Source organism: Falco punctatus, assembly GCF_963210335.1.
Source record: "Falco punctatus genome assembly, chromosome: 6".
NCBI lineage: Eukaryota > Metazoa > Chordata > Aves > Falconiformes > Falconidae > Falco > Falco punctatus.
In genome coordinates, this window is record NC_137585.1 from 45,832,480 (window position 1) to 45,852,436 (window position 19,957).

General features: G+C 35.9%; 1 protein-coding gene across 5 annotated transcripts in view; it reads right to left on the minus strand.

Annotated features, from left to right (window-relative positions):
* Positions 1–19,957, minus strand: part of CDK17 (cyclin dependent kinase 17) — a 92,536-nt gene that overhangs the window by 54,102 nt on the left and 18,477 nt on the right. Inside the window, exon 1 of one of the 5 annotated variants that reach the window (XM_080392651.1) lies at positions 9–9,291. The exons of the other annotated variants lie outside the window; for them this stretch is intronic. The gene's annotated coding sequence lies outside the window, so the exon portion shown is untranslated. Of the gene's footprint in view, positions 1–8; positions 9,292–19,957 lie in introns of those variants that run through there. 5 annotated transcript variants of the gene reach the window in all.

A 19,957-nucleotide genomic window follows, 5' to 3' on the forward strand; every position in this document is an offset into this window, starting at 1 on the left:
TTAATTACCTCACATAAAAATGCAGGAAGGCTTACAGCAAATTTAGTCAATATGCAAGCTGTCCTTAAAACAATCTCCTTGAAACAAGATTACTGGACTACTGAAGAAGAATGTCTGGAGAGGTAGGTGCTCATACATTTTTGCAATTTTTATTTCTGCTAGGGAAAAAGAGAATCTTTATTTTCCAAAAAAACCCCAAAACAGCTAATTTGATCACTAATTTTACAATCCAATAATAAAAGAATCATCTGATAACGTGATGAGTGTGCATTCTGTTGCCTCCTCTGCAGCCTCTTTCACCAAACCCACTGAGGTGGTGGCGGCTGGGACCCCTCTTTCACTGTTTGTTTAAGGATGAGAAATTACTGAACTTCTCTCCGTATTTTGCCCTTTTCACAAAAGCAGGAAGGGGACAACACCAAAAGCCTTAAACACAAAAGCAATTCTCAAACCCGATCCCACCTAGGGAAACAGGGGCTGATAACAGCAGCTAAAAAGGATGTTTCTCTACAGTCAGGCAGTAAGACTAAAAACTGGGAACAAAGCAGGAGGCACTTTCTCCATGGAAAGCAGTAAGCAAACAAGCATTAACAACAAAGGTCCATGCCAATAAACATGCTGCCACAAGTCTAAGCTGGTAAGTGAACTTTGCAGTGCACCATATGTTTGCCCTTACACAACAAGAAGCACAATTCTGTCCTTCGTTACTCCATATGGACAATTCACCGTAGATGTTACTTCACAATGACTTATTCATCTGCTCATAGCCTCCAAGAATCATATAGGCAGTGTCAAACACAAACACAGCATACTTTTAAATCTGAGCTGCTCATATATTTTTCCTGCATCAGCCTCTTTGCACTCAAGAATGCATAATTCACACACATACACACAAAATCACATTTTCCTCAATGTCCTCCTTTAAGCAAAGAAATGCAAGAAGTAGTATGTTAAAGATCTACATTTAATATCAAATTGTGAATATGATTTTTTTTTGACATTGTCCCTTTGAGTATATATGTTTCAACTGTACAGCTTACTCTTTGTTTAGATGCTACATAATAAAAAGGAGAACAAGTTGGTGCAACAAGTTGGAAGTGGTTGTTTGTGGCAGAGGAATGCATACATAGACTATAAACCGTCACAAGACCAGTTTGCACAGGACAGTAAGTAACACAGAAGGATAGATAAAAGAACACCTCTGGGATCTGACCCCAAACTTTCAGGTGAATAGTACAATCACTGCAAAGCAGCAGCTGCATCCAAGGGGAAAGAGGTGAGTTACAAAACAGGGTAACACCTTAGACAACCCCAGCTACTATAAGCAGAACTAGTCAGACACCAGGTACAAGTATGTAGGAAATAAAAATATAACTGCTAGAGATACAGTTAAGCCAGCAGTTTCTAATCTGCCCTCTTAATGTGTTACTGTATATGCAATAGACCCACACCTTAGCATGAATAATTTTGCTCACTCTCTCAAAAGCAGGATATTCTTATTGTTAAGAAACCGTGTTCAGAGAACATTCTCCAATGGAAACATTTACTTTTCCTGTTCAGGACCTGCTTTAAAGATCTTACTTGAAACTGCTTTATTTCTACCTTTATTTTAACTTTTCCAAAACAATGGCCTATGTTAAAAATTTAGGGTTTTTTAAAAAATTGGAAGGACACATCCTTTATATGTGGTTTAACCCAATTCTCCTACAGTGTGCTCCAAAACCTGCATCTTCCTACATACATTATTTTCAAAAAGGACACATGCAATTTTTAGCTATGCAATGCCCTAAAGCTACCTGAGAGCACAACAATTTCTTTCCAATTTTCCACTTGGGCAGCAACTGAAAAAACAGATGCCTTCATATAGAAACAGGCTGTTCCTGGCTTTTGATCTTGCAAATACTTAAGCCTACACAATTTTTTAATCAAAAAGAAGGTCTAATGCTGCAGAATATTACACAGAAATTAACAGACATATAGGTTAGAAAATCCAAGAGACATTCTAAATCTCAAGCTGTGAGTGAATGCTTCTATTGAAATGTAATTCAGTTTTTTTTAAAGGAAAAGATGCTCACTGATACAAAACCAAATTTTCCTCTCTTAAAGCATCACTATTCTTGCTAATTCAGATGTGTGAAGAATGCATATATTAAAAAAAAAAAAAAAAGAAAAAGAAAAGAAGGAGTGACCATTACCTAGCACTTGGAAACATCCTACCTTTTTTACTTCTTTATCATCACTTCTGGCCAAAGTTGAAGAACCTGCTAACTCTTGGTACTTTGAGAAGATCTCAGTGAACAGAGCTTTGAAAATATGATATATACTATGCAAAACTAGAACTGGTTCTCTGAAATTACAGCAATTTCACAGAAAAGAAATTTTAGTTCAGTTTAACAAAATTGAAAGGAAATCGTCTGATATTCATTTTCACCAGTCCTAACAAATACATACCTCTTTTTGTATTTAACAGTAAATCTAATTTAAAAGCAAAATGGAATTACTTGCTTAGTAATACACATCTAGTGACTATGATTAGATGCAGTAAGACTCCTGATGTTCCCCCAAGTTCGTAATAATTGTGAAAAGAATACACTGTTGTTTTTATTTTTGAGTTTTAGAAAAGAGTCCAGGGCCTGACTATTTTATTCTATAAATTTATCTACTCTGAATAAGTCATACCCAAATCAAGTATGTTAGATGTCATGGAAGATAGATGCATTTGAACACAACTAATGGAAATTCTAGTTTTCTGCAGACAGAATGAGGACAAGCAATCTGATAAACCCAGAAAAGCTGGCAGAGAAATACTTGTTCAATCCTTATACTGATACAAAATGAAGGAAGCGACAATGTATTAAAGGAACTGCTACTTCTTACAATCAATCTCCAGTCTAACTGAAAAGTTGGTACTTTCGTCTTTAAAAGCAACACAAGTTAATCTTTGAAAACAAAGCTGAAATTTACCTTGCGTATATGCTTTTCTCTTTAAAACCTGCAGGAAATTCTTTTCCAACATGCACTGTCATTAGCTTAAGTTTGCTTCAATAGTCTTAAACTCCCACTTCACTCATAATGTCCTTTAAAAGTGATCTCTATAATACAGTTCTGAAAACAAACTCCACAGTTTTCAAATCATCCAGGTAAGATGAGATTCAAACAAGTGGGTTCTGGCTCCCTTTCTCTATATCAGACCAATCCTTTCCACAACACCTGTACTACCGCAATTCTCATTTAGCAAACACAGATGTTCACAACACCCTGGATATATAAACAAGTAGACATTGAAGCATATTGATTTCAAAGTAATAACTCAACTAGATTCTGCACTGATCTGTTCACCAAAAATCACAGGCCTTATAATGCAAATGAACAGAATTCTCAAAAAAGACCCACCACTCCCTCCAAGCTCCCAGACCCTTGGTACCCTGAATGTGGAAAAAAGGAATGCATAAGGTCTTTATACGCAATCATCATATGCTGTGTACTTAATCCTTGTAAGTTAAAACAACTTCACCTAAAATTTTCAAAAGCAGTGAAGTTATTTGATAGCTTAAATTTTAGCCAGCTTATTTCAGGAGGGTCACAAATACCACAAGCTCACTAAGATCTTGCTGATACGAAGTCCTCTGAGATCAAAGGGAACCTGTGCTTCAACTTCAATAAGCTTTGGATCAGATCAAGTGCTGACTCTTCTGTTTCCAGAAGTTATATTGCATTAAGACACATCTACAGAGAGATTAAGAGTTTTAAAATTACTTTTCCACTTAGATACATACTGAAGTTGCTATTTGACTGTTTTTATGAGCTGCTTTACAACATGGTAGGTGTTTTCCAAACATCTAAAGGCAGTTCTTGTTCTGAAAAACTCATTATCTGAAGAGGACAGCTGAAGCAGGAGCCAAGGACAGGAACAGAAACCCTACATTAACAGCAGCACGTGGGCACAGCATGGGCACAGCATGGCCCTTACAGATGGGTTAACAAACTAAAGCCACAGGCATAAGACATCAAAGAAAGCAGGTAACAGCACTCCGTATGAACTCCTAGGACAGGAGGAGGTGCAAACACACAGAGGACACTCCACCTGAGTTCATAAAATCGCTACAACCAAATAGGTACATTTACACAGCAGTTGACCAAACTCTGTGAAAATGAGTAAAAAAACTTGCAAAAAGGTGTATTGTGGCAAAGCTTTGAAGAGATCTGAAGATTCTGTCAAGAGGTTTACATTTTTAGGATCTAAGATGGAAAAATCAAGTATTATTGACTGAAAAATACAAGCAGTCCACACAATTAGAAACAAGAAATACAAGAACCATGAAATTCTCTTTCATATGGTCCTCAGCATTACAGTTGTTAATGATTCTCAAAATTCATGGTATCATTCACTGTATAATTCAAGTCTGAACAGATACTAATTTAACTTTCCACTAGCATTTTAATTACACCAGTTACAGATCTGTTAAAATATTTTCAAGCGTGTAATAAACTATGCACCACTTATTTGTTTGGCTGCATTAATAACCTTATACGTATCTGACTTGAAAGTATTTCTGAACATGATAATCCAAGCTTGTGTCAGAAAGAGAGGTCTGAAAAGCTTAGATTACTGCAAACCATATTAATTAAAAACAGAAACAGGAAACACCTGTCAAGGATATTGTCCCCTTAATCTAAAAAGAAAACCAACTTTCCATAGTGTTTATTAAGCTGTTCTCAATCTACCTGAATTAAGGGGAAAAAAGCTATTGATCACATATGTTGTACATCAAACACAGAGCAAACTATTAATTACATTAATGAGAAACATATAGACATTTTACCTAAGATCATAAACCACCAGTTTGAGCACTCGTAAGATTCATATCTAATACAGATGCACTTCCTTACAATTACAATTCTACTCCACAAGAATGGATTACAAACATAGCACCTTACTCATTGCACCTGTTCTTTGTATTTGTCTCAACTCACATTTACTCGTATCAGTGAAAAAAATTTTCTACTGCAGTTTTTCACACTCAGTCTTTATAAACATGAACCTGGTCAACTAGACTCTCGTGTCAGGAACAGAACTACTTAACAAGTTAGTACCTTTTATGCTGCATTAGGTCAAAGAACTGACACTGTACAGATATAAGTGACACCTGACAAACAAGGCCTTTGTTACCAATGAAAGAAAAATAATTGTGAAGTCAAATACCACAGCCTAGTTTGACCTCCCAGTCAAAAAAGGGCAAAAGGACCTTCACAGACTTTTCCTTATGAATAAAACAGTATTCAACATGGAATTAAACTTTTGAGGTGAAGCCCCTTTTTATGTATTTATAGATTCATAACCAATTACTGACAACTGGAGGCAGAAAGGTATTCACAAACGTTAACTTCCTATCCAAGGCTAGTTTAACTAGTTAATACAGGCAAAGAGGCTCCTCCTGAAGTGAAATAAGAGCACCTATATTCAGCTCCTGAACTAGATCAACTGGAAGAACCTCTGCAAAACAGAGGAAATATGTGGCAATTAGCCTGTCCTAATTTAATTTAGATTGTGAATACTTTTTCTTATCTTCAGCCCTCCAATCCCTTTGCCTTTAAAGAGTAACAAAGGACAGAAATCAAAAGATGGTGGTTCTTTTTAAATTGTCTTTTAAGTAAAAAAATATATTGCTCATTACCACAGGAATATTTAACTATTACTGGTACAGAACTTGAAAGAAAGAAAACCAACAAATCTGCCAAAAGGGTCAAATCTTGCAGTACTTTTTTCATATCCTATGCTTATCTTCTTTCTTTTGGACTCAAAGTTTTACTTAGGTAATCATAGCAAGTTTACACTCTTAAAATGTACACACATATTCTACCCCATACAGATACAAGCAATATCAAACAGAAAAACCAAGAGACACATTCTATTTGATAGATCTCCCTAGATTACATAGATTGTACTGACGAATAGTTTCACATTAATTATCAAAGGTTCTGTTCTCTCAGCAGCCAACTGAAAAAACACAGTGTAAGTCTGGTTAAATTGGCTGACATTTAAGCCAACAAATGAGCTGACTGGCAAAGTTTCTTGCATTTGCTGTCAAACTCATAAACTGAAAGCCTTTTTTGTCTTGAAGGGCAAGGCAAAAATCAGAAGGTTACATGAATGTAGTATGTATACTACCAATAAGCCATGGAACTTTCCATCTCAAAAGACATAATAAGCACTAGAAACAAAAAGCAACATCTGTAATTTCATGTGCTTTGATTAACAAGCACAAAGCCTTACTACAGCTTTCAGAAAAAACATCTAAAAAAAAAGTAGTACGTTGTGCACACAAAGCTTGCTGCTCGCTAAACTGAGATTATTTTAGTGACAGATATGCAATGTTGCAGTCATCACTTCTAGGACCAACTTCCTCAGTTTTGCAAATGAGCCAGTCTTTGGAAGAAAACTTAGCAGAAAACCTCTTCTAGGCTCAAGAAGACAATGTTCGTTCTAAGACTGAAGCATCTGCAATCTTTTGCAAGCCTGAGCAATCTGGTCAATAAAAAGCATGGACTTTCAAAAACTAAAGCTTGCTTCCCCTGCCATGATTCAGAAACCAAATCAAAGAAATTGATACTGAAGAACCTTCTCTCCAACCTCCAGTAGCTATCAGCTCAGTACCACCTTTCCTGTGGGCACCTGAACTTCCATGACCAGAGTTTTCAACATTTGCTTCTTCTTGTGCTTGCAAAAATGTTATATTTACAACTCAAGACCTAAAGCAATGAAAAGCTTTCAACTTACTTTGATATTCTTGAATCAAGCACCAAGAGACACAACAAATATACCATAGCAATATAAACCAAGAGAAAAAATAAAGACTCTTCTGATCTGGATAAACAAAGAACAGTGGCACAAGTTTCTAAACAAAATTTACCCTTCTTTTGGCCTTCTTCTCTTAAAACAGAAATTAACTGCACTAGGGAAGCTGTTGAGGAAACCTTATCATGGCTTGCCTGAAATTAACCATCATGTCAGAGCTATAACAGAGTTCAACCCAGGAAAAAAGTCTTGTAATTATTAAAACTGCAGCAGAATGAAGACCATAAAAAAATAATTTTCTGTGGTTAATTGGTGCAATCACTGTATATTGGTAAATTTACAGCTCACTATTCTTCCTCCAAATGTCAAATTTTTGGGCACATTACTTGCTGAACCTCAATACACATTCTGTATAGTGTGAACACAAGAAAAACCCCACTGAGTAATGCACAGAGAAAGGCCTTACATTAAAACCTACAAGGCAAAAGTAATACCAAACGCTTCCATTATTATTGTAAGCATACACATCTGTGCATACGAGTAACATTAAAGAGTCAGGAATTATTTAAAAAACAGACAGCTTTGAATGCATTTCTCTTACACTTCTATGCACATGCAGAAGACAAAAAAAGCAAGAGAATCAAAGCTGTTTCACAGTAATTGAGGGGTTTGTTTTGTTCACTTTTTGGAAGAAAGCACAATACAGGAACTCAGGAAGAATTTTCATTTCGCAAATAAGAGACACTACAAGCAGCATGGTATAGATCACTTTCTACAGTACTGACAACATATATGTATATCTTTGCTAAGAATAACTGGCCACATTTAAAATCTGTTACACTGAAAGCATAAGATAAAAAAAACGGTAAAACAGACTCTTTGTAGACTTAATGCATAATATTTATCAGTCTCTTCTGTATTTTTCTAGGGATTTCTGACAAGAATAAGCTGTGGTACAATTCTATTTCTGCAACAGAGAGATGGAATACCTTGGCTACAGCTAAGAAACTACTGACAGAAAAACAGCCTAAACAAGTTTCTTAAAGTCAGGCTGAGTACGCGTACTATCTCTACTGAGATATTTTAAAGGTAATTCCAAAGGGACATAAAATAAAGCTGTTCTTGCAACAAACAGAGTTTGAACTGTGTTTCAAAAATGTGTTTGAATTAATGAATGTCTTTTACCTAAACTTACAAATCACTCTCATTCAGTATTTTTAAAAAAGTCACTAATTATTGTCTTTTCTTCCCTTTTCCAATCCTGTAACTGATACAACTTCAGAGATTCCACATAGGCAGAAAATCTCCATACAATATGTAAACTGCATTTTTTTCTGCTGTATCAATTTTTACATATCAGTCAAGATGTCCTAGCATGGGACCAATTTGTTCTGTTAGAACATTTAGACAAATGTTGCTACATCTGTCTGAAGTGTTCACGTTGCCATTTAATCGTCAACTGGATATGCACACACGGATCATTTCAGCATCCATTGCCAAGGATACTAAACACATCAGAAAGACACTATACCTAATGCAAATGATTAGATAGCTGACAACCTGGGAAAGAAATAAGAGTTTTGACATATGTTTGCCAAGTGGCTTTGCAAATACTTATGTTAGCAACAAAAAGGTGGTGGCAATATGCCCTACAAGACAAAGCCTAAGCCTGCTTAAGCCAATCTAATACCTCCACAGAAGTAGAGCACTGATCACTGCTGCACATCAAATGCAAGACTGTCCTCACTGGAGCCACTGCGATATAACTGTTGTGCAGCAGAAGAGTAGCCTGAAAACCTGCAGATTTTTGCCTTAAGCTTATTTAGTCTAGCTAAACAAAAAATGGTATCTGAAATGAATGCAGTCTGTGAACAAAATAAAGGACAACAACAAATGCTGTTAAGGAAAGATGACATGGGAAAACAAGAACAACTGGATATCACATAAAACAATTCAGCCAAGTGCTTTCATTCTCTGCAACAGGTTCAGGTCATCACAACTCCTGCCGCAAAATAACCATATGCATATCGTTCTTTTTCTGTCCCTATACTTCTGCAGCAACATCCCACTCCCAAATTAAGTCATCCTGCCAAGCCTCACAAAACGTATTTTTCAGGGTACTTTCAAGGAGCAGGAGAAAAAAAAATCTTTTTTTTTTTTTTTTAAAAAAAAAAGTACATCTTCATTTAAACATACAAAATATGGCAACTGCCATGCATCAAGCTGTCGGAACTGCCACTGTTGGCTCAAAAACAAGAACCCTGCATACAGACTAACGCATTTGGAGACTGAGATCTTTCTGTAACCCTGGATGTTCCTTTTCTTTGCCTATGCAGGTAATTCTTCCCTGTGTGTCTTTTACAATCTTACATATTGCTCTTCCTCCAGGTAACTGAGACTATTCAGACAAGGGTTCCCGAATTCTGCAGAATTCCCAAAAAACTAAGCAGAACAACTAAATTGTAAATATGTAATTTGGGCGACTCCAGCTTATCAGTCTGAGACCACTCCCCTCCTAGACCTTTACACTAACCTCTCTTAGTATTACCACTTCTCTACCTGAAGGTATCCAAGCAAGTTTTCTGGACCTTGAAGAGAGATCAGTGGAAGATTACGAAAAAACAACAACAGGTGATACAGAATTGAGACAGTGACAAATGTCAGCTAGAGTCAGTGAAGAGGAGACAAATGGCAACCAGATAATTGGAAAACTACATGTCTGTGAGTGACAGATCAGTAAGACAGCATTGGTATATAGGAAACCTGGGAAAGTAATGACTATTAATGTCAGTCAATAACATTAAACCAGAAATGAATAATTAGCAAATAAAATCTTAAAGGCAAATAGTCTCAAGATTATTTTACCTTTTCTAATTCTGTTTAAAAAAAAAATAACTGTGACTATTACCAGGCAGGCAACACTGATACTTTCAACAAAAGCAGGCACACACACGGCAAGGCAGAATTTCTCTAGGATCCTGCAAGCTACAGCTTAAAGGCAGACTAAGGATGGCTGCGTATTTTATTATGAAATCTCTGTAAAGCAGCAGCAAAATCACACAGTATGTGCAGAGCACTGTTCCCCAACACGTATTTGTGCTGGGCAGACCCATTTGCTGTCTTTTGTTTCTCTGACAGAAGAAAGAAGTGAAATTTTATGTTTCTTTGCAAAATAATTTCCTCTGAATTACAAACGCTATCATTCTTCTGCTGTTAGAGCCTAACACCTGTGCAGGCTCATCCTGCCAAGGACTACCAGTGTAACTGTGGGCCAACCCCTTCCACAGCAAACCAATTCCCATTCTGGATCTTCATCCTGTTGCAGAGGCTGATATTGCTACTGCTGCCAGTGACCTGGATAAGGCTGCCAAACTGGAAGATTTCTCTCACAAACGGAAAATATTTTATGAAAAGGTGAATTGAAATCAATGCCTCTACAGACAGTCAACATTCCCTAAAGAATCGTACTTCAGCAACATTTAATATCACAGCCTAATATAGATCTGTGTTGAAAATAAGTTTTTCACTTAAGGAAGTACTGAAGCAGTTTTGCTGTAAAACTCCAGGGGAGAGAGAGAGAAAAAAAAAAAGCCCCCCCCCCCAAAAAAAAAAAAGCCCTAACTGTTACTATATATATAGTGTCACCAGGAAAGATAACCCTCAAAATAGTCCAGTAGAGTTCGAATAATGGAATAGTAAAATTGGAAGGGGACTTTAAAGGTCATCCAAGTCCAACCCAACTCTACCTGAAATGAACAGGGACATCTTTGACTACATCAGGTTGCTGAATGCCCTGTCGAACCTGACCTTGGATGTTTTCAGGGCTGGGGCATCTACAACCCTACAACATCTCTGGGCAACCTGTTCCAGGGTTTCAACATCCTCAATGTAAAACAAACAAAAAAAAATCTTCCTTAAAGCTACTCAGTCTACTTTCTTTTAGTTTTAAAACCCTTATCCCTTGTCCTGTTGCTACAGGCCAAACTGAATTGCTCAAGGACATGTGGGACCCTTACCCCTCTACAGCAAAAGAGCTGTCCAAGCTCCTCTAACTCCTTCCTTCCTCTCGCATTACATTCTTTCAGTAACTTGGTTTCCATGTTTTTTTCTTTCTGGAATCTGTGTGCTGAGATGAAGATACACATATTAGAATTCAGGTTAATGCTGCATTAACATTCAAAATTAGTATGCAAAGTTTAAGGGTGACAGATGCTATCTTAGTAATTAATTTTGATTATTTTTTTTCTCACTAGCTATTTGGATCTTTGTTTCTTATCTCCTATGGAAACCCTGCTCTAGTATGTATCTCAAAAGTTGAAAGGCAGCAAAGTCCCAACTGATGTCATCTGTCTCCTCAAAGAGTAAAAGGTTGTGTTTTGACTGATTGATGAAACCTATTTCTTGAAAATTTGAGGATATAGTGTCCTTTCATCAAACTACTGCTTCTTTGTCAGGTAATTGAGCTGTTCTTGAACTAAGAAGTTCAACAACCATGGAAAACAGTATCTTTTTGCCAAAATATTCTTTAAAATAAACTTATCTACATTCTAAAGGAAGTTTCTGTCTGTTTTACCACCCAAGTATGCTACTTTTCAACATATCCAAGTACGCTGAAGAGTAACCAGAAGAATCCTGCTGCTGCAGTTTATTTCCTTTTGATAACTAGGATCTATTAAATTAAACCACCCAAGAAGCTTCTAGTTTTCACTTGTAGTACTTGTAATTTAGATCTATAGCTTTGCTTTCTTTAAAACACACTTCAGTTCAATAAAAGGGAGCCCAAGAGAACGTCTTCAAATGGACTAGCCATCTGTGACTCATTAGTAATTTGTAAAAGCACAAAACAATCAAGTACTATCACATTGAAATTTAAGTTATACATCTTGAATGCAGTTTTGGCACAACACCTGCAAAACAGATCTATCTTTGAAGTAAACAAAACTAGCTGTTAAATTGTTTTTATTATGAAAACCAAACATTTGCTTTTAAAGAAGTTTGGGGTTTTTTTTATCAAATAACTTTTTTACAAAAATCCCCTTTAAGATTCTCTTTATAGAATTATTTCACTCTTACATTGTGGTGAAAACTTCAGAATAAAAATCTGCTAGACTGTTGCCATGAAGTGAGCTTTAATTTTTTATCTCCCTGGATTCTATTTTTAGTACACCTTTATAACAAGACTTGAGAATGAAACCTCTCATCAAGCTGAATGGTAAATGAGAATGGCAGATGCTTCCACTATTACTAATTAATGTAGTAAACTATAGGTTTACTTCATATAGAGAGAAAATACACATACAGAATCAGAGAACTTCATGTTTGTGCTCAGTAACAGTAAGTAAACTTTGCTAGTAACAAAGAAACTGTAGTTTTAATGAAGGCCTGGCTACAGCAACCATACAACAGAGAAACAGCAAAGTTATTTATTTATGTCTACTGAACTGTGCATGCTTCCTGCAGCTGAACTCTTCAGAAGCATTCTCATTTCTGCCATTTCTGATTTTAATCACATGAAAAAAACTGTTGGATTGCAGTCTAGCTGGTATCCCACTTAAAGGCATACTGTATATTTATATACGATAACAAACCCGCATCATCTTCTTACCAACACGGTGCATGTAATGGAGGTGCTATCTCTAACAGTAATCCTGTAGGCACTACCATTTCTTCCATCAGAATGAGTCACTGGAAAAAGCCATACCCTTTGACTAAATTTACTGGAATTGAGAGCAAATCTGAGGTATTTCACTTCAAAAAAATACTACAGGCAGGCATCAGTTGAATGAAATTACCTCATGGGCTCAAGTGGGTTTTTTTAATTGTCAAACAACTGAGACCACCTCACTGCTCTAACAGCCTTTTGGGACATTCATAGCTTCTATTCCTCACAGTCAGAGAGACTTACAACATCATTCCTCCAGTATCAATATCTGATCCAAGTATGTTCCTACCAGATATCATAAGGAACATTTTTTTAAGGAATTTTTACCAGGATATTTAAACAAGCACTTCTGACGTAATCTGACAATTTCCTAGCTCTTCTAGATAATCTTCACTGCCTCAGCACTTCAGGTTCTCCTTTCATTATAATGCTATGGTGACCATAAAATGTCAAGATTCCATGTCAAAGGAGGACTACATGTTGACACTCTCCTCCTTCCTTTACCTGGTTGCATGCATAAACATGATGAAGAGCTCAGGACATCAACTGAATTATGAAAACCTAAAGGTAGATAACAGAACTCACCACAGAACTAAAACAATGTCGTAACATAGTAAGATGATGAAAGTTTACAAAATTGTTTCAGAAACCAGTACAGCTTTGGTTCTTCACAACTTAGCTATCTCTGCTGTTGGAAGCAGAGTCCAAAATGTAATTATTAACCACAAAGAAAGAAAAAACAGATACAAACTGTTATGTGATTATGAAATATTTCCCTTCTGAATTCATTAACTTTATTGAGAAAAAAAGCTGTAGGAGAAACTTGACGATGGCAGCAAATGTGGTAAGCATGAAGTGCCTTCTGTCTAAAATTGCAGTAGAAGTACATTCATTTTTGCTTTACACAAAAAATAAACCATACTCAAGTTAATGAAAGCAAAAGGTGGTTTCTAAGAATCAAGATTGACTTTGTTGAATTAGAGCGGTTGCTAAAAAAGATCCGTTTCAATTTGTAGAGAAGTAACAACTAAAAATATATATAATCTTGGCATATTGTTACTGAAACCAAACAGATGTAAGAGAAACTGATAGCAAAATCTCATACCGAAGTCTTTGAGGGTGGCAAGCAGCCAAGTAAACATACAAGAATTGCACAGGTTATAAAGATCAAAACACAAGCCTAACCTCATTGTGATTATTACTGTTTAACAGCTCAACCTGTACTCTGCTGTCCACATTATGATTTATATAAAAGCTACTTCAATTGTCTGCTCAGCTTATCAGCCTTCAATTACACTACAGCATATGAGCTACTGAAGAAAAATTATGTTCTATCACCATACAGTCCTAGGGAAAAAGAAGAAGTATTGGCTATTTTCATTGTTAGTATCCCACCAATATTTAAATGACTACTACAAAAAGACTGAGCAAACAACAGAAGCAGTACATACAAGCTTGCTCTTGTTAGGGAAGTTACTCTGGAATCTACAATTTTAAAAGTTACAACAAAGCCATTTTTAAAGCTACAAGGAAGCGCAATGGGTAATGAATGACAGACATATGCACACTATGAAATGACAAAAGAGGAGAAAGCAAAGCAGACAGGACATTCACAAGGTATTGAAAAGAAGCAAGGGGAAGGACTGGAGTAAGCTGTATGCAGCATGTTCTGTCACCAATAAAAAGGGAAAATTATGACAAGAAACTTAGCTACATCTCAAGACAGTAAACCAGGTATTAGGCTGCCTGATTACTGGATCAAAAACCCACACTCACACAATGCAAAGCACCAGAGCTCTCCAGCTTCTCTGTACAAATCTGTTTAAAACACGTAAGTGCAATTCTGTTCCAAACTTACACTGAACAGAGGATCAGCTGTCCCACCACAGCCACCACAAAGCTGAAAAGCAGCATTGTTGCATGTTCTGATCAAGTCAACAGGAGCATTATTATTTGTTTACACTTGACCTGAATCAAGTTTGCACTGATGGGTGATCCTGCCATGAGAGTAATGAACAAATCCATTTTTGCTAGAGGTGAAGCTGTAATCTGAGGTACACGAGCCCACATAAAACTAGTTGTACAAACAGATTTCCAGAGTAAAGCAGCAACCAAAAAACCCTACAGTGCCCTAGTCCAGGCATCACAGAAACAAGTGTTACAAGCAGTACAATTACACATTAACATTCCTACTTTGCATTTTGTTTAAAGAAATCTTTTCCATCATTACTTGATTTAGTAATTATTTTTTTTTAATTTCTATCATTGACCTGATTCCCACTGAAGATGTTAAAACTCCCATCCACTTCCAGGAAAACCATTAGGCCAACATGAAAACACCTCAGAGACTGAATGGCTTGCTTTAAATTTCATTTATGAATAGAAGTTTTCCAAAATTTACATGAGCTCAGGAAGGTTTATAGTAAAATTGGAAATTTTCTGTTTTCCAAACTTTCACCTTCCTAGTTCTTAAGTGTTTTCAAGGAAGAAGTTTAAGAACTACACCAATTTTTCCACAGTACCATCTTGAAACTAAGGCTTTGTCTTGCATAGGAGCAAGAACTGAAGCATTCAGTCAAGATACCATTCTCCTCCTTACTCAATGCCATGATTACTAGTTTTTACATGACTTTGCAAAATTAGTCAGGTATCTATAAAGTATCTAGTCTCAAATTGTTCCTTTAGAAATGACCCCCAAGAAGGACACAAGTAAAGGACAATGTTTGGGTTAGTTTGTAGTTGTGAAGTCTTCTTATAAAATTAATGCAAGACATGTTGAAGATTTATCATCACTTTTGCTCTACCACAAATATGTTAATGACTTGCCACATCCAGTTAGTGAACCCTTAAGTGCCTATGACAGGTTTTAATCTTTAAAAGGGAATGAGACACAAGATCTCCAAAGCTTCAAAGGTTGCTGGCTTCATTTACCATACACAGGAAGCCGTAAGTTGATGTAGTGTTACTATCTAAAAATTATTTGAGCATTTAGCCAAAGGAACGATGCCTACTTATACAACAGAAATTGATCTAATTCCTCAGAGACATAAACTATGCAAGCTCTATTTTGGTACTCTATTCATTCATCCCACCCTCAAAGAAGGCAGAAGACAAAAGTGTGATGAAACCAGAAGTCTGGCCATGAGAAACTGAAGAACCAAATCTACGAAAAGTTTTATTAAAAGTCCTCAAAACCCAGAAAGGAATTGAGTTTTATTCAGAAATAAGGTAATATTCCAAATGGCTCTTTAACAGAATTAATTGTAACTCATTCCCTGCAAGTAAACCAACAACAATTTATTTCCTTTTCAGAAACAGCAGAAGACACATGCTGGGATTTATGTGAGGATGTTAGCATAAAAACAAATGATTCTTACATATAATAAGAAACAGAGCCATATGCAAATTTCTTAGTTGCATGGTCTAGCTAACATTTTCAATGTGTGCTGCAAAAAAATTTACTATTTTTATTAAATCTGATACATTTTAAAAAGCAAAGGCAAACCACTTAAAAGTTACTCAGTTTTAATATCATGTATTCTACCTCTCTTAATGAGCTTGCTCTGAAAAAAAATAATCAATTTTTCTAAACTGTTTTTAAAAGTTTATATCCTTGCCTATAAAATTAGAGCGGTCCTTTCAGCTATGAAGTAGATCGCTAGCCAGCCATTACTCTGCCATCCATGTTCAGCCCCTTAGCCTAGATAGCCAATTTAAATGTCATGCAGCTGAAGCTATTCAAGTAAAAATAGTAAAGTGTTCTGTTATTTCTAATTGTTTTGTACCCTGCATAGCAGTTTCTTAAATTTGAAATAGCTTTAAAATTTGAGCAAAATATGTGACTCAGCCAATCTGACAGGAAGATTTGATACTTTGCATTGAAGCACCTCTGAATTTTGTATGTTCATATCTGGCTTTGAAGAAATTACAACTAAAATTTCCAATACAATAAACTACTAACCTGCAACTAGTTTGAACTTTTTTATATCCTTAAAATAAGATAAATACACTAACAGCTGTAAAATAATAGTCCTCAAGGCTAAATATTAAAGACTGAGCTGATTTCTTGGAAGCAAAAAAGACTCTTCTTTACTATGAAAAGCAATACACTAAAGTTATTAATTATACAGTTATAGTACAGGACCATAGTTAATGGCTATATGGTGACTAGTGTTGATTTTTCTGTTTTTCTAAATGCTTCACATTTTTTAAAAACGGTTTTAACTTCACTGAACAGCAAGACATAAAAAAAAGACTACTTGGGAATAAACATTATTACTGAAGGCACAGTTACTTAAAATGTTTGCAGTATTTAACTATGTGTAAGAGGCTAAACAACAGATATCTAATAGAATGAAAAAAATATATAGGGATACAGACACTTCCATTGACCAGCTAGTTGATGCTTTCATCCCTGAAAGTAGACAGTCTCACCATTTTGCCCCAAATGGATACAATTAACAACAAAAATATTAACATGACAAAAAAAATCATAACTTCCATCTGGAAAGAGAATCATGTGAACAATACACCTATATACTACTCTTCAGTGAAGGATTTGCTCTGGACAAATGTACTTAGTAATATTGAGTTCTCTGGAGAGATCATTTAAGTCATGCAATAGACAAATTGAAATTCAGTGCTGGGATGAAAAGTCTTCAAAGAGTTGAAACATGAAACATGTGCAGAACAGTTATGCATCAAAATCAAACAAGGAACAATATAAAGTGGTCGGGAAGTCAATACTACAAAAACATACCTGTTTTTCCTGGCAATTTCCCCTACAGTTTACCTTGCTACATATTCAACTAAAAGCCTGACAACAAAGCATAACAATATGAACGTGGTTTTGGAATTAGTTTTTCCATCCTCTTGTCCATTATCTAATCTATGATTATTTTATCTTATGTAATAGTATAATCAAATATTAAAGCCAGATTTAGAAGCTCACATCTTGGTATTCTAACAATGGAAGGAAGTAAATGCATCTTATAGTTGCTTCTGGCCTGATCCAGATTCCATTATGGTGGACATCACTCAGAAAAGCATTTTCAGAATCTAGAATATGCCTTAAAGGTAGTGGGATTTTTTTGTGTGTGTCCATCTTTCTCTCTCCTCCCCCCCCTTTTTTTTTTGTTATGAAAGCATTAATAAAGGAAAATGTGAAAGCTCTTGCAAACTGCACGCAAGTTGAATGCGGCTCTGAAGTATAAACAACAAAAAACCCCAGTAAATAACCCTCAAACCTTTCAAGCGAAGTAAGAAAGAGCACTGACAATAGATTTAGTCTCTTAACACTCCATGATCTCTATAGAATCAAAAGTTTCATGCTCAAGACCGTCTTGGTTTTTAACTGCTTGCGTTTACAGGACCATATGAAAGTGCCTTTACAAAATCCACACCACTAGGCCAGCATAGTTTAAAAATATTCTCCTTATGTAAGTGTACGTTAATGTGAATTTCTGCTCTTTAGTTCACTCTTCCTTCTGTGTCACAGCTTATTCCTGACTGCAGTAGATATGCAAGACATTAAGTTCTCATGCGCTGCCGAAGGTAACCTTTCTGCATGTAAAGAAATAAGATACAGCCAAGTAAGTGAAGCTATAATGAAGACTTGAAAACTACAGAACAAAAATACTAATTTGTGACTGAGACTTCTACTGAAAGCACGAGAAATGACCTACTATAAGGCTAAAATCTTGACAAATACTTTTAGTACTGTTTTTTTCCCCTCTTCTAGCATTGATTTTTAAAATTTCCACTTTCAAGCTAGGCTAAAGTTTGTTTAAACTTTAGCTACAGCTTTTATTAGAAATGAAAATACCCAGCATTGCATGTTTACAATGAGATATTGCAAAAAAAAAAATATCAAGGATTTCACAGATCTATTTTTAATGTTGAGAGATGATGACTGAATTCCATAGGAAATCCTATCCTTTTCAGGATAGGTAAGAAATATGTAAGAAATCAGATCATTTTTCTGAAGTTCCCAAACTTGAGTCAAGTAAGTTATTGCAAAGAAAAGCTGATGAAATGAACAGTGACCACAACAAAGATATACACAATCATGTCCTTTGAAAAATAAAGATCACATTTGCTTTAGCTTTTCTGGCTAAACTCCGTAATTTGCACATCAATAGCAAATCTGAAATACTGAGTCAATTTCTTCATCAACCATCAAAATATTTGCCCCAAGTACTGATCTCCAAGAATCAACACTTCCTATCATATAGACTGGAGAATCAACACAAATATATTAACATTACACCCTAACCTTAAAAATCTTAGGAGTCATCTGAATCTAAACCAATCAACTTCATACTCTTCACACTTGAAAATACATTTCTTTTTCCTCCCTCTCTGTTTTTCATGAGTATTATTTGTCTTTTCTATATGAACTTATGTCTCATTCTTGCCATTAGACAGTATGAAAGCCAATTAATGCATACAGTTATTGTGCTTGTGGACACCTGCTGTCTAAAGAACAGGCAAAATAATCAAGCTATTAAAGAAAGGAAGAAGAAGAAAGGCAAAAGTGACTTCCTGAAAACCAATTACCTGACTTTCCAGATATAGAAAAAAAGAAGGCTTGGTCTAAAGGCAAGAAGTTGCAAGTAATTTTCTCATTCAGTGGAATAAAGTGTCAGCCATGCTACACAACCTGTTTTATAGCATAACTCTTACTGATGATTCAAACAGAGATCGTGACCACTTAAACTTACACATTTCTTTGAACACATCACATAAGGAAGTTATAAGCTGTCTACCCCCACAAGAAAAAAAAACTACTATCATGACAACAGTTCAGAGAAGGGAATATTACAAGGGCTGTCAAATATTATTTCCCATAAAACATTCTGTTATTGCATATTTTAGTACTGACACTTTTACTTTAGTTTTGAAAACTCTCAACAGGTGATGACAATCCAACAAAACACATGGTTTCCAAACAAGCTCTTGCTTCACACAGCCTCAACAAACACCTCAAGTTCAGCACGACACAGACTATTTTTATTCTACTTACTTAGAATATATTTTTAAATTGTATAGCAAATTCATGGGGTGAGGGAGAAATAACATTCACTGTTCACTCCCAATCACAGACGGAGGAACAGATTAATTGCTGAAAAAGCATTTCCTCGAGCTGCCGAATGTTGGAGTTAAACGGAACACGGAAAACTGAAAAGGAAAGGTTTTTAACCTGCAGGGAATAAAAAAAAATTCAAGTCACGGAGGGAGGTGACTGGAAGACTTCACAGAAAGTTTTATAACATTTTTCGCAACTAATACCAACAAACTGCTGCTGTCAGTAATAGTATGCAAACCGATTACTTTGTAGCCAGCCCAGATACTGCCTCTGCTGCGACTGCAATGCTGACAGTGGCTGAAATCATGAAAAAGACACACAAGCCACCACATTACAGTTGTGACAAACTTATTTCCTCTTTCCTCCACTTCCGTTTGAAAAGTGTTGCTACCTATGCTGTCCTCACAGCACG